Below are 26,510 nucleotides of genomic sequence, written 5' to 3' on the forward strand. Positions count from 1 at the left end.
ATCCATTTCTTCGTACTGTCTGTCAGTTATGTCTGGGGTAAGCTCTCCCGGAATTGTAGTTTCTTCTAACGCATGCCAGGAGGTGTCCACGGGTATCTAAGGGAAGTGGTCTTGGCGTACAGGTTCTTGATGGTGCGTTTTTCTTTAGACTATATGTGGAATGTAAACAGAAAACAAAAACTGTACAAAGACTTGTGCGAAGTGGTGCTTCCAGAACCGTTGTACAGATCTGTGTACTCGTCCACACTGGGCAAAAATTTTCTCAAAAGGGTGAAGAGGATGATGCGGCCGGCAGGGGTGAAAACGTTCTTTCTTAAGTTGCACACTGGAACATTAGAGGTAAAGAAGTTGAAGCATCAGAAAGGGCTTTTTCTACCCTGGGGTGTCCAATGCATAATATGCAGGAAAGAGGAAACGATTGAATACGTGTTTCTCGAATGCTGGGATGCCGTACTTTTCTGGAACGTGCTCCAGAGGACGTTTAAAAAAGAACGACCCCAGAGCCCACATGGTAATGATCCACCGTTGGATCTTTTGTTGCTACTGGCCCTCTCCAGCATATGGAAAAACAGAATGGCTGTAGAGCACGCTGACGTCGGTGCACGTTCAGCGAAACAGCTCTTTAGAGAGAGCATACGGGCATATGTGGACGAACAGAAAGCTTTAAAACTAGGGCCAGAATGGCTGGTTAGTTTTGAAGGGTTGTCACATATGAGAGATATTTAATCCGACAACTTCAGCTAAGAAAGGCTGAATCGTTTATTCAATGCTTGATCTTTTATAGTGCATGATCTTTTATAGTGCAGTGCATAGCTCAGTGGTAGAGCATTCGACTGCAGATCGAGAGGTCCCCCGTTCAAGCCCGTGTGCCCCCTTCGCCCGAATACTTTTTTTCTGCTGGCGTGTTTTATGATGCATATCGGAGCGTTTGGCGCGGTTGCTCTCTGTCTCGGGGGTATAGCACAGTGGTAGAACATTCGACTGCAGCTCGAGAGGTGCCCGGTTCAAACCCGGGTGCCCCCTTCCCCCGATTACTCTTTTATTTCTGCTGGCATGTTTTATGTTGCATATAGGAGCGTTTGTCGCGTTTGCAGTCTGTCTCGGTGGTATAGCTCAATAGTTGAGCAGTTCGGAGGCTACTAAGCGCCTCCTTGCAGTCAAGGAACTTGAAGTGAAATCGCGGCGCTGTCTCATTGTCGACCCGGAAGACCAACAGGTGAGACTAATTAACGTTGCATTGAATGATGCGCTGCGTGGCGGACGAGGATGTCAAGACTGCCTTCGCCGCTTACGGGAAGCTGACCGAGGTCTCCCGCGAGAGCTGGCGCGTTCAAGGAGTACAAGAAAAGGGGTCGACGACAAGGTCAGTGTTGTTGAAGTTAAAAATGGGAGTGAAAGTTGAGGATTTGCCGCACCAGATACGCGTTGCGGGAGAGCTGGTCCTCGTCGTGGTTCCTGGAAGGCCAATGCAGTGTCTTCGCTGCCGAGGCACGGGCCACGTCCGCAGGGAGTGCAAGGTCCCGCGGTATTCTCTTTGCAGACGGTTCGCTCATAGTGATGCCGAGTGCGTGCGAACCTACGCTGCGGCAACTGCACCAGTAGTGAGGGAAGAGCCGGTGTATTTGCGGATGGATGCAGCAGAGGCTGAAGACGCTGCTATGAGTACAGTTAGTGATGAAGCGAAAGCAGAGAAGGAATTTTAAGCGGTGCCTGCAAGGCAAGACGCTAAGGTGACGGACAGCGAGACGGTACCTGTGACAGCTAGGATGATGCCAGAGAATGCTGTGAAGCCGTCCAAGGAAGGCGGAAGCCCACCTGGAGACAAATCTCCCGAACTAAAGGACAGCAGTGGTGTCATGCGAAAGGACGACAGTGTAACCAGTGCTTGCGGTCCGGCAAAACGCACTCCTGCTGAGACCGGCAACGAGGGAGACAACGCGACCGTTAGTAACGCCGAGGAACCGCCCGCTAAAGCACTGCAGGGGCGACTACCGTCCTTCAAGCCGCGGCCTAATGCCGCGACGGAAAGGAGGCTCGCCGACAAGCCCCCAAGTGCAGCAGCGAGACATTGGGCCCTACAATGACCCAGGCGCAAATGGTGGCGTCTAGCGGATCGCTAGGCGCGAAAGGTAAGCACCATGCTTCCGGTCACTTCCTACCTACTTAAAATGAATCCGGAGCCAGCCCTCAAATTTGCCACGAATAATGTGAGGGGCTTAGGTGGGAAGAAAAAGCAGAGCCAGTTGTTTCGCATGCTAACGGAGAAAGACATCGACCTTCTTGCTATTCAAGAAACCAAGGTCGAAGGTGAGGAGGAGACCGGAGGTATGGTGCAACGTTTCACGCCACGGTATTATGCTGTTGTCATTCATGCGATTGGCACATCAGCTGGGTGCGTTCTCTTGGTTAAAACGTTGCCTGGACTCGATATACAGTGGTATTGTTCTTGTCAGTCGGGTCGGTTTGTAATTTGCCATTATAGTTTCTGCAATATTCAGTGGCGCGCAATATGTATTTATCCGCCGAACTCGGTAGATGATAAGAGGCCCTTTTTTAACAGCCTGCAGCAATATCTTAATTCTGATAAGCAGATAGTGCTCATGGGAAACCTTAAGTGTGTTTTGAGTGTCCGTGACAAGACCAGCAGTAGAGCATTCAGAGATACAGGTACGGATGTGTTGTCTCGTCTAATAGACCAATATGCCCTGGAAGACGTGGCTGAGTGTTTGGAGGGTGAACGAGGTCTTCAGTACACGCACTTTCATTGTACGAGTAACGCCCGCCTCGATCGAATCTATATGGCGTTGGAGTTGCTACCAAAATGTCAAAAATATAGTGTTATGCTTGTGTCGTTCTCTGATCATTGCGTTGTTGAATGTGCTTTAGGGGCAAGGAAGCAAAGTAAAAGCTTTTCGTGGGACTTGTGGAAATTAAATACAAACTTGCTAAGCGACGAAACCTTCAGCGAGGGTGTAGTACGAATTATTAACAACATAAAGAGCGAAGGCCGGAACAGTGAAATTGGGCTGCAGTGGGATCTGGCTCAGCAAGAAAATAAAATGAAGGGTATTGAACGGTCCACTTGTTTGCGACGCCAGGAAAGAGTACAAGAAAGACAGCGGAGGGATGTGCTAGAAAAATTAACTGCGCAATAATGCACAATGCCTGGCACATGCATCGAAAACGTCCTTAAAACAAAGCAAAAGTTGGAGCTTATTGAAGAAAAGCGATATCGAGGCGCGCTTGTGTGGGCGAGAGCGGAAAGACTGAGTACAGGGGACGCACCCACTAAGCGGGCGCTAGGTTTCGAAAAAGCGCGCGCTCGACGCAATCAGATCAAAGAGATAGCATGGGCTGGTACTGTAGCAACAGACAACGATAACATCCAGCCAGTCTTTTTCGAACACTATCAGGCACTCTTTGCCCATCATGTGGTGGACTTGAATGGATTTTAAGACATTGCAAGCTATGCCACGGCTAAATGACGAGCGGAAAGAAAGAGGGGGCGATTACCCAAACAGAAGTGGAACTGTCTATCGAAAACTTAAACAATGGGAAATCCCCAGGCCCAGATGGCTTAAGCGCTGCATTTTACAAAATATTTAAGAGAGAAATAAATCCTATGCTGACGTCTTTATTTAATGAAGCCTACGACCGTAAGGCGTTGCCTCCATCTTACGGGTTGTCCCACACTGTACTAATCCCTAAAACGGACGATGTACAAAAACTCAAACAGGTTACGGCATATAGGCCCATATCACTGACCGACGTCGATTACAAATTTTTTATGAAAGTGCTAGCTGCAAGGCTTCAGATGGTAAATAAATTGTTGGACCTCACCAAACCTGTGGGATTAAGGGGCGGTCAATAGCCTCTAAAATTCACAAGGCAAGGTGTGTGTTGGAGTGCTGTGACGCCATTGGTGCTTGTGTGGCTGTTCAGTTAGACTTCGAGAAAGCCTTTGACAGTGTGGCGCATGACATTTTATTTTGTATTCTTCATCATTTTAATGTTGGTGAAGTGATCCCTGAGGGCGTGGCTTTGGCGTACAGGAATTGTACAACGAGGTTAATAGTTCATAAATCGTTGGGTGCCCCCATCAACGTACAACGTTCTGTGCGCCAGGGTTGCCCCCTCAGTCCGCTCCTCTTTTGCATTTACATAGAAACCCTGTGTATGCACATAATACGGAATGATGCTGTTAGAGGGTTTAAGTTACATGCGGTGGAGGTAAAGGTTCTCGCATTTGCTGACGACGTGGCGGTGTTTGGTGATAGTCAGGACAGCATACGTAGGGCTGTTGAGGGGGTAAAACAATTCAGTAAGACAACGGACAGTAGAGTAAATTGGGCAAAGTGTGCGGGGTTCTGGCATGGAGAGTGGCCACCGACGCCAGACATTTTCGCAAATGTCACCTGGTACACGACCCGGTGAAATACCTGGGGGTCTCATTAGAATGGCACCGAGACAGTGAACCGTATTGGATACAGCAAACGCAAAAAATCAGGGCAAAGGCGGAAAAATGGAAAGGGTCACACCTATCCATATTTGCGCGAGCCACCGTGTGCAATTTGTCTTTCATTAGTAAACTTTGGTACGTGATGCAAGTGCTGCATTGCTCTCGCCTTAATGTTCAAAACTTACATCGTAGTTTTGCCGTTTTTGTGTGGGCCTCTAATTGGGAGAGGTGTACGCGTACCAATTTGTTCAGGAGAGTCAAGGATGGGGGACTGGGACTGGGGCATTTATTTGTAAAGCAGCTGGTCAGTAGATTTTTGTTTTATCGGGACGTGCAAGATCCTTTTTTTGCGCACAGTGTGCCACGCAAAGCTTGGGCGGACTCTGCCAGATTTTGTGATTGCTACTGAATTCATTGCCGGTCCCACTTTCGGTTTCTTTAAGGAGATAGTCTCCAGCGTTAAATTCTTAAACGCCCGGTTTTCAAAAGAATATTTGAGTGCAGTGACCAGAAAGACATTATATAAGACTGTGTGTGATGTTGTTTCCCCTATTCCCTTGTACAGAGCTTTGTACTGTGGAGGCCCGGGTGGCAACGTATTGAAAAGGGTAAAGCAAATGAAGCTGTCACCGGGTATCAAGAACTTCTTCTTTGAACTACATACCGGGATTTTACGAGTGAAAACCTTTCTGAAGGCAAAACAGATGTTTCTGCCATGGGTTCACAGTGTCTTATATGCAAGCAACCGGAAACAATCGACCATGTATTTCTGCACTGCTGGGAAGGGGTCTATTTTTGGGATGCGCTACAGAGGACGATCAAAAAAGAACTTCCGTTAGACTGATATGGAATAAGGTTCTTGCTAACAGAAAATGAGAATGATTTCGCGTTTGACGTAGTCATGCTGGTGGGCCTCCACAGTATTTGGCGCTCTCGTATGGCTATGTATCATGGTGATCCGGACGCACGCCCAGCGCGAATATATTTTCGGGAAAATATGCATAATTATGTAGAAATACAAAAGTTGTAGGTCTGTGTTCCTGAGTGGCTACCAAGGCTAGAAGCCTTGGTGACACTTAGAGAATTTTAACGTGACAAAGTCAGACCCGCTAGCGTGGGTTCGGCTGCATTTGTAAAAGTGATGTACCGTCTTTGCCAAAAGTAACCAGGCTGCTCCGAAGGCTAGCGGAGCAAGCGCGCGGCCGTGTGGCGGCGTTGCGCTCGCTGTGGCTTATCGGTGCTCGTCAGCTCTGAGAGTACAACAGCTGACGTAACTTCCCACCCTCAATCTCGCCCATTGGGTGATAAAAACTAGGCGCGTATGATATGCGGGCTGCGGTTTCAAGCGTGCGAAGCCTGGTTGTGCCCAGCGAGGGCGCTCAATATATAGCGACGGGGCTATTCACTCTTCTCGACAACTGCCCTGAAGCCGATATATAAGTCGCGTTTCTCGCTATATAGTTATACGTGCTTGTGTTCTGTAATCCGCTGCTGAAACGCACCAGCACAATTGCGATTTCCTGCGTGTTTGATGCGCCTGTACAACAAAAAATAATAACGCACCTCGAAATTTCAATATGCTTTCTGCGAGGTGCCTTGCGTACTGCCACTTTAGGACCGTAACTCCGGTACAAAGATATGGGAAAGCTTGTGAACCCTCTAAAAGCCGTCTTATCTCTGTTTTAGGCTCGCAAAATTCTGTTAGCCCCTTGGGGAGGCGGTGTATAACTAAGTGCAATGATTGATTTTTACAAACTCTTGCATTCGCTTTTAGGTAAGTTTCGGTTTAAGTAATGAACTATAATGAAACCTTACTCACGCTTATCCATTAGATGCACATGATTACTTTTTCGTCCGCGAAACCCTCATTTCAGGGCAACACTGACTGGCCAACCTAGCACATATTCGTTCTATAAACGAACAACAAAATCTCAGCGTATCTACTATCATCTACTGTTCTGTTTTCCGCAGTTGCCGAGGGGAGCGAATAGCCCCGTCGCTATACTGAGCGCCGTCGCTGGACACAACCAGGCTTCGCACGCGTGAAACCGCAGCCCGCGCATCATACGCGCTATAGTTTTTATCATCCAACGGGTGAGGGTGCGAAGTTACGTCATCTGTTGTACCCTCGGAGCTGACAAGCACCGATAAGCCCCAGCGAGCGCAACGCCGCCACACGGCCGCGCGCTTGCTCCGGCAGCCTTCGGAGCAGCCTGGTTACGTTTGGCAAAGACGGTACATAGCCTTCATGTTTTATTTTACTGTGTCGAAGACCGGCGATAAAGAAAAAAAAAAGGTTGTATAGCTCAGTGGTAGAGCATTCGACTGCAGATCAAGAGGTCCCCGTTTTAAACCCGGGTGCCCTCTTCGCCCGATTACTCTTTTATTTCTGCTGGTGTGTTTTATGATGCATATAGGAGCGTTTGGCGAGGTTGCTCCCTGTCTCGGGGGTATATCTCAAGGATTCTGCCTCCGGCCACGCCAGTGAACGGACGCAGGATGCAGGGCTCCTCAGGAGCGGCTTCAGCGGCCATGTCAGGCCGCGGTAACAGGTGTTTTGCACCGGAAAATGAGTACGAGGTGATCCTGCCCAGCCTGCCAACGGGTCGTATTGTTTTTAATACTGTTTTTCTTCACGCCGACGTCCGTGCCCGACCATATCGTGTCGAAGATTTTCGCGACGCATTGGCCGATCTTAAGCTGCTCCCCGATGTAACCGCCTTGGGGGCGTATCGGATGAGCCACGTTTGGGCTGTGACCTTTGACAATGCGGAAGCTGTCAAGAAGATCCTCAGCGTTGGTGAACTGAAAGTGAAGGAGGGTCGTTGTTTGATTATTGACCCTGCAAACTAAGACGTCAGAATGAAGCTGCACTGGTTGTTTCCAGGTGTGCCTGACGAAGATGTGCGAAAGGCTTTTTCCTCGTATGGGAAAGTGACTGACATTAAGGCCGAGCATTGGCGTGTCTATGGAATGACCGACAAAGGTCCGACAACGCGCCTGGTGTCCCTGACATTGAAGCCAGGTGTCAATGTAGAAGACTTGCCGCATCAAGTTAGCGTCGCTGGTGAACTGGCTCTCGTCGTGGTACAAGGCAGGGCTCCCCTCTGCTGGCGCTGCCGTGGCAAGGGCCACATCCGACGCGAATGCCGGGTACCGAAGTGTGGGGCGTGCCACCGTTTTGGGCATGCGGAGAGCCAGTGTACGCGGACATTCGCCAGCGTCACCGGCAACGCTTCAGCCGAAGAAACATCCGAGCTGCTAATGGATGAGGTTGACGCAGAAGATGCAGCGAGAGAAAAGGGTGACAGCAGCATGGTGAAGCTAGTGTCTCGCCCAAAGTGTGATGAAGAGCTGAGCGGGAAGTTTGAGCCTGCTGATATCCCTCAGGAAAGTGCACCCAAAGAGAAGGCGAACAAGGCGGAAGACGCCAACAACCCTTTTGACGAAGCATCGAAGGGTGACGAAATCCGCCAGGAGGAGGCTATGGTCGTTGTAGCCGCCAGCAGCAGCCAGGCTGGAAAGCGACCGCGAGAAAAGAAAGCTGACGACGAGCAGACTCCGGAAGAAAGTGCCGATGAACCACCGACGAAAGCTCCTGGTGTTAGACGTGCGTCTTTCAAGCCGCGGCCGAACATTCCACCCGACCCGCGGCAGGCGGCCAAGCCACCGCCCCCGTAGTGCTTGCTACCTGGGAAATCTTGGAGGCTCCGTTTTTAAGCGGAGCGACAACGAACTGCTGGCAGACATCATTTTCAAGTTGCCCAGTCAACGCACCTGTAAACTGCTGTGAGTTGTGTGGAGTTTTTTGTAACTAGCCTTACTGTTTACAAAGGTAAACAATATGCGTGATCTTTTTCTCAATGAAAATGAATGCATTACAAAAAGTAGCGTTACGTATATCAACGTTGAACGTGAGAGGTCTAGCTTCAAAGCGCCGGCAATACCAATTTAGTCGTCATCTTCTTGAAAACGATATCGATATCGCAGCTATACAAGAAACCAAAGTTGAATCTCAAGAGCAAAGTGAGCGCATGTTGCAGCCTCTTCGATCGCGTTATAATATATGCGTGAGTCATGCAGTAGGTACATCTGGGGATGTTTTACTTTTAATTCGAAATTCTATTAACATTGAAGAAGAGTGTTTAAAGACAGACGCAAATGGTCGTCCGATATTATGTGATTTTTTGTGTTGCCAGATGAAATGGAGAATAATCTGTGTGTATGCCCCTAACAAGCCGCAAGAGCGTCGAGGTTTCTTTGAGGAACTTGTTCCTCATGTTAATTCTGTGGTCAACAAAGAAATCAGCGATCGTATCGAAATTCTATCTTCTGTGAGGCAAGGCTGCCCCTTGTCGCCCTTGCTGTTTGCTATATACCTTGAACCCATTTGCTTGAAAGTGCCTTACAATGAAAACATAAGAGGTTTCCGGCTAATGACATCCGAAGTGAAAGTGCTTGCATATGCTAATGATATTGCTATCATTTGTGAAAATAAAGAAAGTGTCAAGGAGGCTCTTGATGATGCCACTTCATACTGTCGATGCACTGGCAGTGTTATAAACTGGAACAAGTGCTTAGGTTTCTGGCATGGCATATAGGAAAGCACTCCGGCCTTATTTCACAATGTTCAATGGGAAGATATGCCTACAAAGTACCTTGGCGTGCCACTTCAGCACTACAGGGACACGACGCAGTATTTGCAAGCTGAAATCGAGCAAGTACGCTCGAAAACAACAAAATGGGGTGGCAGAGACTTTTCTATTTTTGCTCGCTAAACAGTGTGCAATATTTTCCTTGTCGCAAAAATATGGTATGTGCTCCAGGCGCTGTTCATGACTAGAATGTGTGTTCAGACGCTGCACAGAGTGTTAGCTGTGTTTGTGTGGGGTTCAACGTGCGAACGCACGAGCCACACGAACTTGTTTCGCTCAGTGTGCAGTGGGGGTTTGAGCCCTGTACATTTGTTGTTAAGGCAAATTGTGTCGAGGTTTACCTTTTTGCGAGACCAAAGGGATTGCTTTCTTCGTACTATGATCCACGTTCGGCTCAAAATATTCTACCCGAATTCGTGGTTTCTTCCTATCTGACACATGAAAGTAGTGTTCAGGGATATCTGCGCGAGGTCGTTGGAGCATTTCAGATATTGAAAGTACGATTTTCTATGCAATACCTGAGTAATATGAAACGGAGGAAGTTGTATGCGAACCTTATCGATATCATGTTACCAGTGCCCATTTACCGATCACTCTACGATGAGGGCCAGGGTGGTGACGTCCTTAAGGGGGCGAAAAAGATGGCCGTGCGGCCTTCGGTAAAAACTTTCTTTTTTCGCTTACATTGTGGCACACTGCCAGTTAAACCCTGGTTAGTGGAATAAAAGCTTTTTGTCCTGTGGACCACGGACTGCTTTGAAATCAGAAATCAGTGAAATCAGAAATACAGTGCATAAAACGCGTAAGCCAGGCTTCGGCAAACACGGATTAAAATTCTCTCAGCGACCCCAAAACATCAAGCAAGGTAATCCATTCTGGTGGATCAGGGAGTGCTCGGTAACACTCTCTTAGTGAAACGACACTTTCAACAAAATGCTCGCGAACAGGACGCACGACAAGATCAGCATGTTCAAATTGCATCCTCGTTTTCCATATTGAGTGCAGGCCCAGAAGCATAATCAAATCATATAGTATATCCTGTGATTTTTCTATCGACAAGAACCTTATTCAATATGGATCGAGTGGTAATTGTTTCTTAAGCGTGGCTGTAAAACATCCCAGTTAAATATTGGGTCCCAGCAGTCAAGAAAAACATGCTCTATTGTTTCAGGTTTTTTGCATAAAGAACAATTGGTAGTCCAAGGTACGAAGGTGCCTTTGCTATGAAGCCATGTCTTAACGGGTAGCGTGTTAGTGGGCAATTTAAAGAAAAACGTTTTGACTGAAGATATTACCGGCATTCTTTTAACTCTTTTAAGGACGTCTTGTCCGGGGCCTCCACGATATGGCAAACGGTACAATTTCTGCGGAAGCATGATGTCAGTGAGGTCTCTATAGAGTTTCTTCTTGCTGACATGTCAAAGTCGGCAATAAAGGAAAAAAAAAAGGGTATAGCTCAGTGGTAGAGCATTCGACAGCAGATCGAGAGGTCCCCGGTTCAAGCCCGGGTGCCCCCTTCGCCCGATTGCACTTTTGTTTTCTGCTCGCGTGTTCTATGATGCATATAGGAGCGTTTGGAGTGGTGGCGGTCTGTCTCGGGGGTATAGCTTGTTCTTCACTGCGACATCAATGGAAGGCCTTACAGGATAGAAGATTTCTGCCAACCGATGAAAGATGCCGGTGTCATCGAACAGGTAGGGGGTATCGGCGCATACCATGTGTCTCATATCTGGTTAGTCAACTTTCGAACAGAAGAGGCAAAGAAAAAGTTACTTGGCTTAGGGCACATCCTTGTTAAAGGAAAAACGTGCGTGCTTTTTGACCCCGAAAGGCAAGAAGTAAAACTTAAAGTGCACTGGTGCGCGTTCAACGTCAGCAACGATAAGTTGAAACGCACCTTTGCTGTATACGGCGAAGTGAAAGAACTGTCTGGCGACAAATGGAAGACCGGCGGTTTTCAAAACGCTGACTCGACCACCCGAGTTGTTCGGCTGATACTTCGTGAAGGTGAGAGCCTGGATCGCATAACACATCAGATGCGTATCGGGAACGCCACCGTTTTAGTCGTCGTCCCAGGGCGGCCGCCGATATGCCTGCGCTGCCACAAGACTGGCCACATCCGGCGTGACTGCAGTGTTCCCAAATGCAATTAGTGTCATGCTTTTGGGCACGAAGAGGCGGAATGCATGAGATCGTATGCGCGAGCTGCTGGAAAAGGAGCGTTCGGCGATAACAGTGATCTGCACATGGATGAGGATGAAGCGGAAAAGGCAGCCTCGAACGCAGCGGTTGATAAACAAACGGACGCAGTGCAGAGCAATGGAGAGGGATGCGCTGAAGATACTCCTGCATCAAAGCTTAGTCCACCAGAGTCGGATACCACGAGCAGTACTACCGGTTCGCCGCAAGTTGCCCTGAGCTCTACTGGCAAAGGCAGTATGACAGCTATGGACTTTGATTTGGCGACGGCTAAACGGCGTCATCATGAAGTGACTAGAGAGAGCCAGGAGCAGCGACTGCGGCGTCTCGAACGTCAGTGGTGCGTCGCCGATGTGAAGAAGCAGCGCCTCACGAGAGGGACACGATCGTCGTCGCTTTCTCGCGGCGACAACCCGGAATCTTAAATAATGGCGGGACGGCACTACATGGCGCGGCGCTGTGCGCGCAAAGGTAAGCGCCATACTGGCGTCTTGGTCTTGCTAAGCGATGGCGTCGTTTGAAAGGAGCATTCTAGTAGTAACGCTCAATACCAGGGGTCTGTCCCCCAGAAGGAGGCAAAACCAACTGTTGCGACTAGTTACAGAGCAGGAACTAGATATCGTAGCGGTGCAGGAGACCAAAATTGAGAGTCAAGACCAGACCGACAGTATGGTGCGCCCTTTCAGCAGTCGATATGATGTTTGCGTGTGTCATGCGGTAGGGACTTCGGTAGGTTGTACGCTTTTGATTCGCCAATCGTTGGGTGCGGTTGTGGAAAGCGTTGTGACCACTGATGGCGGTCGTTGGATTATCTGTGACATCACATTAGCTGGTTGGAAGTGGCGCATTATCTGTATTTACGTGCACACTAATTCAGATGAGAGGCGAAAACGTTTTGAGAATATCGGCTATTACTGTGACACAGAACGTATGGTCGTTTTAATTGGTGATTTCAACTTCGTATGCGCGGCCCGAGACAAGACTAGTACTACGCCTTTCCGAGATGCGAGTACTGCCTGTCTGAGTGACATAATTGAGCAATGCCATCTTGATGATGTGGGCGATTGCATCAGAAACGCTACTGGAGCGCTTTTCACTCATTTCCAGGGAAGAAGCCACGCACGCTTGGATAGGGCATACGTATCTCTCGAACTAATGCCATATATACTGCTGTGAATACCACGTACAGCCAGTGCCGTTTAGTGACCACTGTCTTGTTGTCTTTGGGATCGGAAAAAGAAATGGAAAACGAAACAAATTTGTATGGGAAAATTGGAAACTTAATGAGAGGCTTCTGAAAGACGATAGTTTTGTGGGACAAGTAGTGTAAGCTTTAAATGAGATGCAAATCGCCAGCAATGAATCTCAAGGGCAAAAATGGGAAAGATTTAAACAAGAAATAAAGATGAATGCGATTGAACGATCGTGTAGTATAAAACAGAAAGAAAAGGTAAAAAAAAAAGGCGCTTAGAAACGACCTCACGTTTCTACTGACGCATGAGTGCAAGCAGCCGGGCTCGTGCATGGAAGAAATCCGCTCCGTCAAGCAGAAATTGGAGGCAATAGATATGAAGAGGTATCAAGGTGCGATGGTGGGGGCGAAGGCAGAGCGCCTGTTAGCGGGCGAAATGCCCACTAAACGTGCTCTTGGATTAGAAAAGCAGCACGCCAGCAAGAATCACATATCAAAAATAGAATGGAAAGGTGTACTCTATTCAGATAAATCGAATATAGAGCGGGCCTTTTATGAATACTGCACAGGACATTTTAGTCACACAGAAGGTAAAGTCGAACAGTTCAAGTCTAGTTTGCTTTCGCTTATGCCTAGACTGGATGACGAAACAAAAAAAAAAGTTCAGAGCTGCCAATCTCCGAAGGAGAAGTAAATAAAGCAATAGAAGACTTCAACCCTGGAAAATCTCCAGGACCAGATGGGCTTGCAGCCGCCCTTTAAAAAAGAATTCAAAGATGATTTCGCCCCAGTTTTGACTACATTATTTAATGAGGTCTATGACAAAGATATGCTTCCCCCGTCTTTTCTAACAGCCCATACAATTTTAATACCAAAAAACGTTGACGAAGCCAAGCTTCAACAAGTTATCGCTTAAAGACCAATATCCCTTACGAACGCAGATTATAAGATCTTCATGAAAATTCTTGCTAAAAGGATTCAAACTGTAATGGAAGAATTAGTAGGACCGCATCAGACCTGCGGCATTAAAGGCCGAACCATATATGCTAATATCCACAAGGCACGGTCTGTGCTGGAGTGTTGCGACGCCTTGCATGAGAGTGTTGCCATGCTCCAGCTTTACCTAGAGAAAGCTTTCGACAAGGTGCCGCATGTCTTGTTATCAATTTTAGAACATGCAAATGTGGGCTCAGTTATTTGCAAAGGAGTCGCAATGGCGTACAGTGAGTGCACGACGCGCCTGATAGTAAATAAGAAGGTGGGTGAGGGCATCAAAGTGCAACGCTCTGTGCGTCAAGGCTGCCCCCTGTCGCCATTGCTTTGCTGCTTGTATATTGAACCATTTTAACGCGGTAGCGTTAAGGAGCTCGTGTCGCAGAAAAGCCGGTGTCGTCGGCGTCCAGTGAGCGACAAATCCCGGCATGCACTTCATAAATAAACATGCACTTCATAAATAAAAAGCAAGTTCCAAGATGGGCTTGGTGGGAATCGAACCAGGGTCTCCAGAGTGTGAGACAGAGACGCTACCACTCAGAAGTGGAGCACGCTATCGACAGTTTAAATGCCGGTAAATCGCCGGGACCGGATGGGTTCAGCGCAGGTTTTTACAAAGAATTTAAGTACGAAATCACACCTATTTTGAACGCAATTTATAACGATCCCTACACATCAAATGCCCTGCCTCCGTCATATGGGTCATCCCACACCGTACTCATTCCTAAAACTGATGAAATAGACAAATTACGCCTGGTAACATCTTACAGACCCATAGCACTTACAAACGTTGAATATAAAATTTTTATGAAGGTTTTGGCCCGAAGGTTGCAAACGGTTATTAAGGATATAGTAGGACCACACCAAACGTGTGGGATAAAAGGGAAGTCAATAGTGACCAACATTCAAAAGGCGCGAAGTGTCCTTGAGTGTTGTGATGACTGGGATGGTCGGGTCGCCATGCTTCAGATCGACCTCGAAAAAGCATTCGACTGCGTCGATCACGAAATTTTGTTTTCCCTTTTAGAACATGTGAATGTTGGTTCAGTTATATGTAAGGGTGTGGCCCTGGCGTACCGTAACTGCACGACGAGAGTGATTATTAATAAGAGTCTGGGAGCCCCCATTCGACTGCAGCGTTCGGTGCGACAGGGCTGTCCCCTCAGTCCTCTTTTGTTTTGCATTTATATTGAAACATTGTGCATGAAACTTATGAATAATGTCAACATTAGTGCGTTTAGGTTACAAGCAGCCGAAGTGAAGCTGCTCGCGTATGCAGACGACATCGTTATTTTTACGGTTGACCAGGAGAGTATCACCGAGGCTGTCAAATGTATCCGTGAGTTCTCTCAAGTTACCGGTAGCGGGGTGAACTGGGCCAAGTGCCTTGGGCTCTGGCATGGACAGTGGCCGTCGAAACCAGATCGCTTTGCCAATGTTACGTGGACAGACATACCGACCAAGTACTTGGGCGTCGAGCTGGGTGCCTACCGCGAAAGCGAGCATTATTGGAAAGGGCAAATGACCGAACTACGGGAGAGAGCCGAGAAGTGGAAAGGCGCAAACATGTCGATTTTTGCCAGAGCTACTGTATGCAATCTTTTTTTTATCAGCAAACTTTGGTACGCAATGCAAGTTTTGAGTTGTTCGCGCGTAAACGTACAGAAGTTACACAGGATTTTCGCCCTTTTTGTTTGGGCAGGTAAATGGGAACGCTGCAGCAGGACGAATTTGTTCCGTCGGGTAAAAGACGGCGGTTTGGGTCTCGGCCATCTGTTTTTACGGCAGGTGGTCAACCGGTTTTTGTTTTTTCGGGATGCTTCGGACCCTTTCTTACGCACCATCTGCCAAGTTAGGCTACGGCGCCTACTGCCGGAGTTTGTTGTCTCCACCGAAGAAGCTACGGGTAGGATTTTTGGTTATTACAGGGAGGTCGTCGCTAGTGTAAGACTTCTTTCAGTGCGTTTTTCTAATGAATATTTGTCCACTGTAAAACGAAAAAAGCTGTATCGCGATTTATGTGACATTGTTTTGCCACAACCCTTGTACAGAACCTTATACAGTGGAGGTCCGGGCAGAGATGTCTTGAAGAGAGTAAAGAAAATGCAGGTGTCGCCAGGAGCTAAGACATTTTTCTTTAAATTACACACCGGAACATTATCAGTAAAGAAGTTTTTGGAGGAAAGGGATTTTTTTTTACCGTGGGGGGCGCACTGTTTAATCTGCAAGCAGCCGGAAACAATAGACCATGTTTTTTTGCATTGTTGGGAAGGGGTTTATTTCTGGGATGTTTTGCAACGTACGATAAAGAAAGAATTTCCACTAGACTCCCACGGCATCCGGTATTTAAGCATTGATAATGAAGATGGCGTTCCGTATGATTTAATCATGCTCATGGGCCTCCACTCTATATGGCGCTCCAGAATGGCGGGTTATCACTGCGACAGGGATGCTCGACCCGCTAGAATATACTTTCGGGAAAGTGTGAATTGGTTTATTGCCATACAAAAAGTGGCTGCTGAACCTCCCGAATGGCTCTCAAGGGTAGAGCCTTTGCTGTCGTTGCGGGAGTTTTAATGTACTGAGACGAAGCCAGCCTGACATTGGCTGATGATGACCTTCCAATATGTACTTTGTTTTGTGTTATTCGTGTTGTGTTCTTGTGAAATGGTATGATCCAAAGCCAGGAAATAAAGAAAAAAAACTCAGCCACGAGTTCGATGCTTGAAAGCGGTACAAAAGCGCTTCTAGTGAATGCGGTGTTGCCTTAGAAACATGCCGTAGAACATTATACTGCAGTGTATATCGGTAATTATGAGCATGTTACTTACAGAAGTCGCAGTTACACGAGTAGCGAAGTACGTTTCCGCTACATTTCTTCTGCGCTCTGCGCACATGCAGAGCCATCTTGCGGCAAACACAGAAGAACCCCTCCTCGCAATGTGCGGCGCTGCCCCCCGACACGTGGCGCGCCACTCACCCCTGACGTTTCACCGTGCACCCTCACAGGTTGTAGAATCAAGCGTCTTTCCTTTCTTTAGATCACTATCTTCGCTCACCCGCTTCTCCCCTTCGGGCCGCGCGGGTACCGGTGCGAGGATGCCCCAATACCCTTGCGTTTAGTAAGTTTTCTCGACGAGGTGCAATAACGCTATCGAGTTCCAGTCTTGAAGGCGAAGCTTAAGCGTCCTCCAAATTTTTTTGTCTGAGCATCATAGAGAGCAGCAGTATCCGAGGGTTTCGTTTGCATGCAGCAGAGGTCCGCATACTTGCGTATGCCGATGACATTGCCGTCTTCTGTACAGACTACGAAAACATTCGCAGTGTTGTCAAATTGGTGAAGGACTTTTGTTCTTTTAGTGGTAGTGCGGTGAACTGGAATAAGTGTCTGGGTTTCTGGCATGGAGAGTGGCACACAACCCCTGCGAATTTCGTGAACATGCCTTGGGTAACAACCCCAGTGAAGTATTTAGGAGCGCCACTGGAAAACTACCGATACAGTGAGTCATATTGGAACCAGCAGGTTTTAGAAGTACGTGAGAAGGCCGGACAACTCAGGACAACCTTAGACTGCAATCAAGCAAAGGATCATGCAGGGTTTCGGAAACGGTACTCTACAATCGATCATATCCATACCATCAATCAGGTGATAGAAAAATGCTCGGAATATAACCAGCCCTTATACATAGCATTCATTGATTACGAAAAAACATTTGACTCAGTTGAAACCTCGGCTGTGATGCAGGCATTGCGAAATCAGGGGGTAGACGAGCCGTATGTGAAAGTGCTGGAAGATATATATAGTGGCTGCACAGCAACCATAGTTCTGCATAAAGAAAGTAACAAAATTTCCATAAAGAAAGGTGTTAGGCAAGGAGACACAATCTCCCCAGTACTATTCACAGCTTGTTTAGAGGAAGTATTCAGAGACTTGGAATGGGAGCAGTTAGGGATAAGGGTAGATGGAGAATACCTCAGTAATCTGCGATTTGCTGATGACATTGCCTTGCTAAGCAACTCGGGGGATGAAATGCAAATAATGATTGATGACCTAGACAGAAAAAGTAGAAAGGTAGGCTTGAAAATCAATATGCAGAAGACTAAGGTAATGTTCAACAGCCTCGGGAAGGAACAGCTGTTTACATTAGGTAGCGAAATACTGGAAATAGTAGGCAAATATGTCTACTTTTGACAGGTAGTAACCGCAGATCCGGACCATGAAAAGGAAATAACAAGAAGAATAAGATTGGGATGGAGCGCATTTGGCAAGCACTCGCAGATTATGACTAGTAGCTTACCGGTATCGCTCAAGAGGAAAGTGTACAACAGTTGCATCTTGCCTGTACTCACCTATGTGCTGAAACGTGGAGGCTAACCAAAAGAGTTCTACTTAAGTTGAGGACAACCCAGAGGGCTATGGAACGAAAAATGGTAGGGGTAACATTAAGAGATAGAAAGCGTGCAGAAAGGGTCAGAGAAATAACTCAAGTTACCGACATTCTAGTGGAAATTAAGAAGACGAAATGGACATGGGCAGGACATGTAGTGCGAAGAGAGGATAACCGATGGTCGCTGAGGGTAACAAACTGGATTCCAAGGGAAGGGAAGCGTAGCAGGGGGCGGCAGAAAGTTAGGTGGGCGGATGAGATTAAGAAGTTCGCAGGGGACAAGTGGATGCAGCTAGCACAGAGCCGGGTTAAGTGGAGAAATATGGGAGAGGCCTTCGCCCTGCAGTGGTTATAATCAGGCTGCTGCTGCTGCTGCTGCTGCTGATGATGATGAGAAGGCCGACAGACTAAAAGGATTCGGTTGGTCTATGTTTGCACGTGCTACGATTTGTAATTTATTTCTTGTTGCCAAGATATGGTACGTGTTAAAAGTACTGCATTGTTCTCGTGCGAATGTGCAGAGATTTCACCATGTGTTCGCCATGTTTGTGTGGGGAAGTACTTGGGAGCGTACCCGCCGAACCAGCTTGTTTCATCGCGTCCGCTCGGGAGGAGTTGGTTTGGCGCATTTGTATTTGCGCCAAGTGGTTAACCGTTTTATGTTCTTTCGTGATACAAAGGACCCATTTTTACGAACTGTGTGTCAGATTAGATTGAACAGAGTGCTACCAAATTTTGTTGCAAGTTCGGCGAGCATGCAAGGGAGGATTTTCGGAATCCTTAAAGAAGTGTACATGCCATGCCGTGTATTGCAAGCCCGTTTTTCGTTTGAATATTTATCAACTGTGACCAGAAAGAAACTTTATAAGGACTTGTGCGATGTCTTTCTCCCGATCGCATTGTACAGATCGTTGTACTGTGCAGGTCCATGGAAGTCAGTCCTTAAACGAGTAAAAAATATGGCTGTACCAGGGGGAACAAAAACTTTCTTTTTCAAACTCCATAGCAATACACTAGAAGTTAAGACTTATTAGGAAATTAAAGGTTTTTTTGTACCTTGGGGAAATCACTGCTTCATAGGCCGCAAACCGGAAACTATCGAACACGTTTTCTTAAACTGTTGGGAAGCCTTTTTCTTCTGGGACATTCTACAACGAACAATTAAAAAAGACCTACCCATGGATGCTTTCGGAATTCGAGTTTTACCTATTGAAGATGGGCTACCGCTGGACATGATCATGTTATTGGGCCTGCACAGTATCTGGCGATCCAGAATGGCTTTCAGGCATGCAGACGTTGATGCGACGAAAATACGGCCGTATTTTCTCTAAACTGTTGCGAGTGTTATTGAAGTTTTTAAGACACAAGACGAAGTGGCTGTGTGGCTTCCGTGAATGGAAGTGTTGCTGCAAATGACTGATTTGTAATGGATCACGCAGCCCAAATCGCGTGGTTTTAACCCATGTATTGTACTTGTCGCGTAATATTCACCTCTCTCTGTGTGTGTATGTTTGTGATGTTCTATATGTGTAAAATCTGATAATGAATTTGGCAATAAAGAAAAAAAAAAGGGGGTATAGTTCAGTGGTAGAGCATTCGACTGCAGATCGAGAGGTCCCCGATTCAAACCCGGGTGCCCCCTTCGCCCGATTGCACTTTTTTCTGCCCGCGTGTTTTATGACGCATATAGGAGCGTTTGGAGTGGTTGAGATCTGTCTCGGGGGTATGGCTCAGTGGTAGAGCATTCGACTGCAGATCGAGAGGTCCCCGGTTCAAACCCGGGTGCCCCCTTCGCCCGATTGCACTTTTTTTCTGCTCGCGTGTTTTATGATGCATATAGGAGGAGCGCTTGGAGTGGTTGCGGTCTCTCTCCTTCTTCTGTTTTCTCCTGTCAACTGCTTGTAACCTGTTTCTTGTAGCAAAAATTTATTATGTTCTGCAAGTCACGTGTGCTTCGAGAGGGAGCATATATGCTGCACTCGAACACTCTACAAGTCAAAACCTGGCTTCCGAAAAAGGAATCTATGTCCCTTGGACGACAAACTGCCAGCTTTGCAAGAAGCCAGAGACAATAGAACACATATTCTTAGACTGCTGGGATGCAGTATTTCATTGGGACGTGCTACAAAGAACAATTAAAAAAGAGCTGCCACTAAACCCTTATGGCATCCGGTTTTACCGGTGGAGAACGAAGACGTACCCTATGATTTAATAATGCTTCTAGGCCTCCACAGCTTGTGCAAAACACGAATGCAAGTAAGGCATGAAGATATTAACATTCGCAGTGTACGTGAAAATTTTGTTGAAAATGCTGTTTATCTACCGGAATGTATCTGCGCGCTCCCTAACCCACCACAGTGGGCAGAAGATCTGGATGACCTGGTAAAATTGAAGAAATTTTAACCTCACACGCGTTAGCTCAAGGACAGCTGAAGTGTTTTATTCAGTGTGACCATTTGTTGTTCATGTATACTTCGGAAATAAATAAAAACAAAGCTACATAGGGTGTTCGCAGTATTTATATGGAGGTCGACATGGGAGCGCACAAGCCGCACGAACCTTTTCGTACAGTAAAAGGGGGCGGACTGGGTTTAGCTCACTTGTTCTTGAAACAAGTGGTTTCGGGGTTTCTGTTCGTGCGAGACCAAGAGGATGCTTTTTTAAGGAGTGTGATTCAAACTCGATTGTGTGATCATGTGCCATCTTTTGTTGTGTCTTCAACTCGAGTTAAGGGATCAAGTGTGCGCGGATTTCTTCGAGAGGTTATTGGGTCCTTTCAATTTCTCCAAGCACGAGTTCCAGTAAAATACCTGGGTGACGTAACCCGAAGGCAATTGTACAAGGATGTTGTTGATGTATGCATGCCACAGCCAGTGTATCGCTTGATGTATTCAAAAGGTAAAGGAAAAGATGTATTGAAGAGAGTAAAGCGGATGCCAGTTCGACCTTCGGTAAGAAGCTTCTTTTTTCAAGTACACACTGCACTTCTACCAGTGAAACCGTGGCTCGAGCAGAAACGTATTTTTGTTCCGTGGACAGTAAACCGTTTCCATTGTAGAAGACCAGAGACAATTGATCATATTTTTCTTGAGTGTTCTGATGGCATCCGCTTTCTCCCTACATCAAACGATGAAGGGTGCCGCATGATATGATAATGGTACTATGCATGCCCGGCATATTGGCACTCGGATGGCGGTACATCACGCAGATTGCAACCCCAGTCCCACCAGAGAGTACTTTATGGAAAGTGTACTGTACATTCGTGAAGTATGTAAATCGAGCACAGACCCACCAGAATGGTTGCCGGTGTTAGATGACCTTGTTAACTTGAAGCGTTTTTAAACACATGTGCTAGCCAAAGGTTGGCAAGCGCTTTTAATTACGATTGTGTGTATATGTAAACATGTATTGTATTGGCCGCAGATCAGGCAATAAAGAAAAAAAAAAGTATAGCTCAGTGGTCGAGCATTGGACTGCAGATCGAGAGGTCCCCGATTCAATCCCGGGTGCCCCCTTCGCCCGATTGCACTTTTTTCTGCTCGCGTGTTTTATGATGCATATAGGAGCGCTTGGAGTGGTTGCGGTCTGTCTCGGGGGTATAGCTCAGCGGATTCTGCTTCCGGCCACGCCAGTGAACGGACGCAGGATGCAGGGCTCCTCAGGAGCGGCTTCAGCGGCCATGTCAGGCCGCGGTAACAGGACTGCTAAACAGGAAACTACTTACCAGGTTGTTTTGCCTGCACTGCCAACAGGTCGGTTTGTTTCGAATACCGTTTTTTTGCACGCCGATATCAGGGCCGCCCGTACCGGGTGGAAGATTTCCGGGATGCTTTAGCACAACACTCGCTAATCCCCGATGTTATCGCAATGGGGGCGTATCGGATGAGCCACGTCTGGGCCGTCACTCTCAAGGATAGAGAAGTGGTGACTAAGATTGTTAGTGTAGGGGAGCTTACTGTGAAGAACGGCCGCTGCTTTGTGATTGATCCGACGAACCAGGACGTGCGACTCAAACTTCACTGGCTGCTGCACAACGTGCCAGACGAGGATGTTCGTGCTGCCTTTGCGCCGTACGGAAAGGTGTCGGAAGTTACCCGGGAGCGCTGGCGTGTTAAAGGTACGTTTGAAAAGGGCTCTACTACTAGGCTCGTCACGCTGAAGCTGAAAGCTGGCATGAAGCTGGATGACCTGCCGCATCAGTTGAATGTTAGCGGTGAGCTGGCGCTCGTCATTGTGCCAGGCAGACCCCCGTTGTGCCTACGCTGCCGGAGTACGGGCCACATCCGCAAAGAGTGCCCTGTTCCTCGCTGCGGAACCTGTCGACGATTCGGGCATGAAGACAGCCAGTGTGCTCGTACCTACGCTAGCATCGCCGGACCTGGGACCAGCAAAGACTCTTCCGAGTTAATTATGGACGAGGCGGATGCAGAGGAGGCCTCTGACATTAGAGGTCAGTCAACAAAACAGGACGCGCCTTCCATGACGGTTTTAACAAAGAATAAGGTGAATGTCTCAAGAGAAAAGAAAAGAATGGAACTAGGCATGTCTTGAACGTTCCATCCCAGGACCATGAAAACGCGTCAAAGGAAGCTTCTGAAGACGTAATGAAGTTTTCTGACGCTGAGGAGGATCTCAGTACTGAGCCTCCCTGTACTGATGCCATGGAAGTTGGGCCGGAGACAGCAGCCCTAATTGCCGCGAAACGTCCGCACGAGGAAAGCGTCGAGGAGACTCAGCTGCCAGGCGGTGTTCGTGGTGAGCCGCCGCCGAAATCTGCGGGCATCCGGAGAGCAACTTTGAGACCGAAGCCGAACTTCTCGGCTGAAACGCGGCAGGCGGGGAAACCGCCTCCGTAGTTTTGTGGTGTCCTGAACGTTTTGTGGGTCGGCTGCCTACCGACCAGCGTCAGGAACCTTCTGCAACCAAGCGGTGCTTGTTTTAGAAAAAAAAACGAAAGACGGTGCTTGGACTTCGTTTGAATGCAGCCCGACGTTCTGCTGGGAGGACATTACATACACACATACGCCGCTGTTCTTCAGAAGCGGAGGCCACGCTACCATGAAGGTAGGCACCATGCTGGTACGAGCATCTCTTTCTAATACATGACTCTTAAGCTTAATTCGCCGTTACACGTAGCTACTTTGAATGTCAGAGGACTGGGAGCGAGAAGGCGACAATGCCAGCTCAGTCGCCTCCTTTTGGATAATGATATAGATATAGCAACTCTGCAAGAGTCAAAGATTGAGAGCCAATATAGCACTGACCCTATGGTGGCTTCTGTTTAAGCAAACTTTTATGTGTGTGTATGCCATTCTGTTGGTCTATCGGGTGGATGCCTTTTATTTATACGTAACACACTGGGAGTAAGCGTAGAGTCCGTTTTTGCCTGTCCAAGCGGTCGGCTTTTGGTTACCGATTTTACCTACTCTAATTTATGCTCGCGTGTTGTGTGTGTGCATGCTCCCAATTCAGGATGTGAGCGTGAATTGTTTTTTGAGTCTATTGAGTTGTGGTTGATGGTCGACAAAATATTGCTTGTACTTGGTGACTACAACTATGTGTGCGCAGCTGTGGACCGAGCGGCCAAGTGTAAACCTCGAAGAGACAGAAGCTCCGAGCTGTTGAATGCACTTGTGCATGAGTATAGCCTTGAGGATGTTGGTAGTGTGTTCTCCACTGGAAACCAGCCAGAGTTCACGCACTTTCAGCGAGATAGCCATGCTAGATTGGACAGGGTGTATGCCTCGGTAGATCTTGTCTCCCTAAGTACTGCATATGAGGTCAAACCTCTGTCTTTCAGCGATCATTTTCTCGTGAGTGCAGTGTTCGGTAGGGCAGGAAAGATATCGCGCTTTAACTGGTACTTATGGAAACTGAATGCCAAACTTCTTGCCGATGAAGAGTTCCTTACTGAAGTTAAGACCGAGTTTGAAAATCGTCTTGCTATGCGACCAGTAAGTTTTGCAGCGGAATGGGACAGCTTCAAAGAGTGGGTCAAATTGAAAGCCACAGAAAAGAGTAATAAGGTGCGGTACAAAGAGAAAGAAAAAGAAAAAGAACTGAATGAACAACTTGATTTTTTTTAGCATGGAGAGTACTGTGCCAGGGAATTTCGCCAGTAAAATACGAGAGCTTAAAAGTGAGCTGGAAACAATCCACAGCGAAAGATACACAGCGGCTGTCATACGTTCAAGGGCTGAAAAACTTTGGGCTGGAGAAGTGCCGACAAAACGAGCCCTAGCAGACGAGAAAAGATACGCCTGCCAGAAAGAAATTAGGAGTATAAGGTATGGCGGCCATATCACAGAAGATGCTAAAGATATTCAGCATGCGGTAGCAGAGCACTTCGAAGAACTGCTTAGCGCTAAGCTTGAGACTGTAGGCGGCTTTCAAACAGACTTTCTAAGACTGATGCCTGCACTGGATGACGAAAGTAAAGCGCGCCTAGAAACACCGATAACGTTACAGGAGATAGAATCTGCAATAGATGACCTGACACCTGGGAAAGCCCCTGGGCCCGATGGTCTAAGCGCTGTCTTCTGTAAAACGTTTCAGCACTATGCGGCTCAGTTTATGCTCGATGTAATCACTGAAGCTTATGAACGTAATACTGTTCCATTGTCTTTTTCTACATCTCACATTCTGCTAATACCCAAGGCAGATGATCCGGAGAAACGACTGTTGGTGGGGTCATATCGACCGATTAGCCTCATCAATGTTGACTACAAGGTGTACATGAAGGTTTTAGCAAAAAGACTGCAAAGCGTAATAAAAAAACTGGTTGGGTCTCTTCAAACGTGCGGCATCAAGGGTCGATCCATTGCCACGAATATACATGTCGCAAGAACCGTACTAGAATGTCTTGATGCACTCGGGGGTCAGATAGCCATGATGCAATTAGATTTGGCGAAAGCCTTTGACCGTGTTTCTCACGAAATTCTTTTTTCCATTTTGGAGCATTCTAACCTTGGTGAAGTCATAGTGGAGGGTGTTAAAATGACTTATGCAAACTGCACGACCCGTATTATAGTGAATGGTGAACTGACTGACAGCATTGCAGTACGGTCATCAGTAAGGCAGGGCTGCCCGCTCACACCCCTGCTTTTTGCACTGTATTTAGAGCCACTTTGCTTGGCTATCATCGATAGCGATCGCATTTTAGGATTCAAGCTGCAATCAGCACACGTGAAAATGCTAGCATACGCTGATGACATTGCAGTCTTTTGTGCAGCGAGAAAGAGCATCTGTGAAGTCACGGGTGTCGTTCAAACATTTTGTGATCAAACCGGATGTCAGATCAATTGGGAGAAAAGCTCTGGGTTTTGGCACGGGGATTGGGACGTGGCACCTGATTTCTTTTGTAAGCTGCGATGGTCTGCTCTCCCAACGCCTTATCTAGGAGTGCCTTTAGATTGTTATCGAGATCCCAACGTTCGGTGGATGGAAGAAACATCCAGAGCGAAAGAAAAAGCGGATGCGTGGCAAGGAAGGCAACTCTCAATGTTTTAGCGCGCTTCTATTTGCAATGTTTTTCTTATTTCGAGGCTGTGGTACCTCATAAATGTGATGTGTGTCTCACTAACCTCAATTCAGAAAATGCACCGCGCTTTTTGATTTTTTTGGGGGGCATCCACATGGGAAAAAACCGCCCGGACGAATTTGTTTATTTCTGTTAAAAGGGCGGGCTCGGCCTTGTACATTTGTTCTTGCGTCAGGTGGTTTCGCGATTTATATTCATGCGTGATCAAAAAGATACCGGTCTAAGAACTGTGATGCAAGTGCGATTGCAGAGGCTACTCCCTGAATGGATTGTGTCATGTGACTGGCTACTTGCGCGAGGTTGTTTTTTGTGCAAGTTGCTGGAAGTGCGGTTTTCTTTTGATTACCTTTAGAATGTTCCCCCAAAAGTACTGTATAAAGACCTCATTGACATGATGCTGCCGGTGCCTTTTTACCGGACATTAGACTGTGGAGGCCCAGGGCAGGATGTTTTGAAAAGAGTTAAGAAGATGCCCGTGAGGCCATCTGCTAAAACGTTCCTCTTTAAACTTCACTCTAATACGCTCCGTGTTAAAACCTGGCTGAATGATAAAGGTATCTTCGTCCCATGGACAACAAATTGCCTGTAGTGCAAAAAACCGGAAACAATTGAACTCGTTTTCTTACAGTGTTGGGATGCTGTCTTTCTACGGGATGTCCTCCAAAGGACAATTGAAAAGGAACTTCCATTAACTCCTTACGCTATATGATTCCTACCAGTGCAGAACGATGATGCACCTTATGATTTATTTATGCTTCTTGGCATCCATAGTTTGTGAAAAACACGAATGCAGGTGCGTCATGCAGATATGGACACACGATCTGCGCGTGAAAACTTCATTGAAAGTGCGGTGTATATACGCGAAACGTTCAGGATGCAGCAGGATCCACCACAATGGCATTGCCTGTTTGATGATCTGGTGCACTTGAAAAGACTTTAGCCACGTACGCGTTAGCTCGAGTGCAGTTGACGTGTTTTATCATGTGTATTTTTGTTTTGTGTTTTACGGCAATAAAGAAAAAAAAAGAAACGTATAGCTCAGTGCGCGTGTCCTGTGTCTTCTTCTCTTGTATGTGTCTTCCCG

The 26,510-nt window shown here is 47.3% G+C and overlaps 4 non-coding genes and 1 pseudogene across 4 annotated transcripts; all 5 read left to right on the forward strand.

Moving 5' to 3' along the window:
* Positions 1–951: 951 nt before the first annotated feature.
* Positions 952–1,023, forward strand: TRNAC-GCA (transfer RNA cysteine (anticodon GCA)). Its single transcript has one exon. It is a non-coding gene; the product is annotated as a tRNA-Cys (tRNA).
* An 8,657-nt stretch (positions 1,024–9,680) lies between these two features.
* LOC146204016 (uncharacterized) lies at positions 9,681–11,738 on the forward strand (annotated as a pseudogene).
* Positions 10,560–10,631, forward strand: TRNAC-GCA (transfer RNA cysteine (anticodon GCA)). Its single transcript has one exon. It is a non-coding gene; the product is annotated as a tRNA-Cys (tRNA).
* Positions 11,739–19,456: 7,718 nt separating the features above from the next.
* TRNAC-GCA (transfer RNA cysteine (anticodon GCA)) lies at positions 19,457–19,528 on the forward strand. Its single transcript has one exon. It is a non-coding gene; the product is annotated as a tRNA-Cys (tRNA).
* A 77-nt stretch (positions 19,529–19,605) lies between these two features.
* Positions 19,606–19,677, forward strand: TRNAC-GCA (transfer RNA cysteine (anticodon GCA)). The gene has a single exon. It is a non-coding gene; the product is annotated as a tRNA-Cys (tRNA).
* The last annotated feature ends 6,833 nt before the right edge of the window (positions 19,678–26,510 follow it).

The sequence above is a fragment of the Amblyomma maculatum genome, chromosome 1, assembly GCF_055883805.1.
Source record: "Amblyomma maculatum isolate TAMU_Amacu chromosome 1, ASM5588380v1, whole genome shotgun sequence".
Taxonomy (NCBI): domain Eukaryota; kingdom Metazoa; phylum Arthropoda; class Arachnida; order Ixodida; family Ixodidae; genus Amblyomma; species Amblyomma maculatum.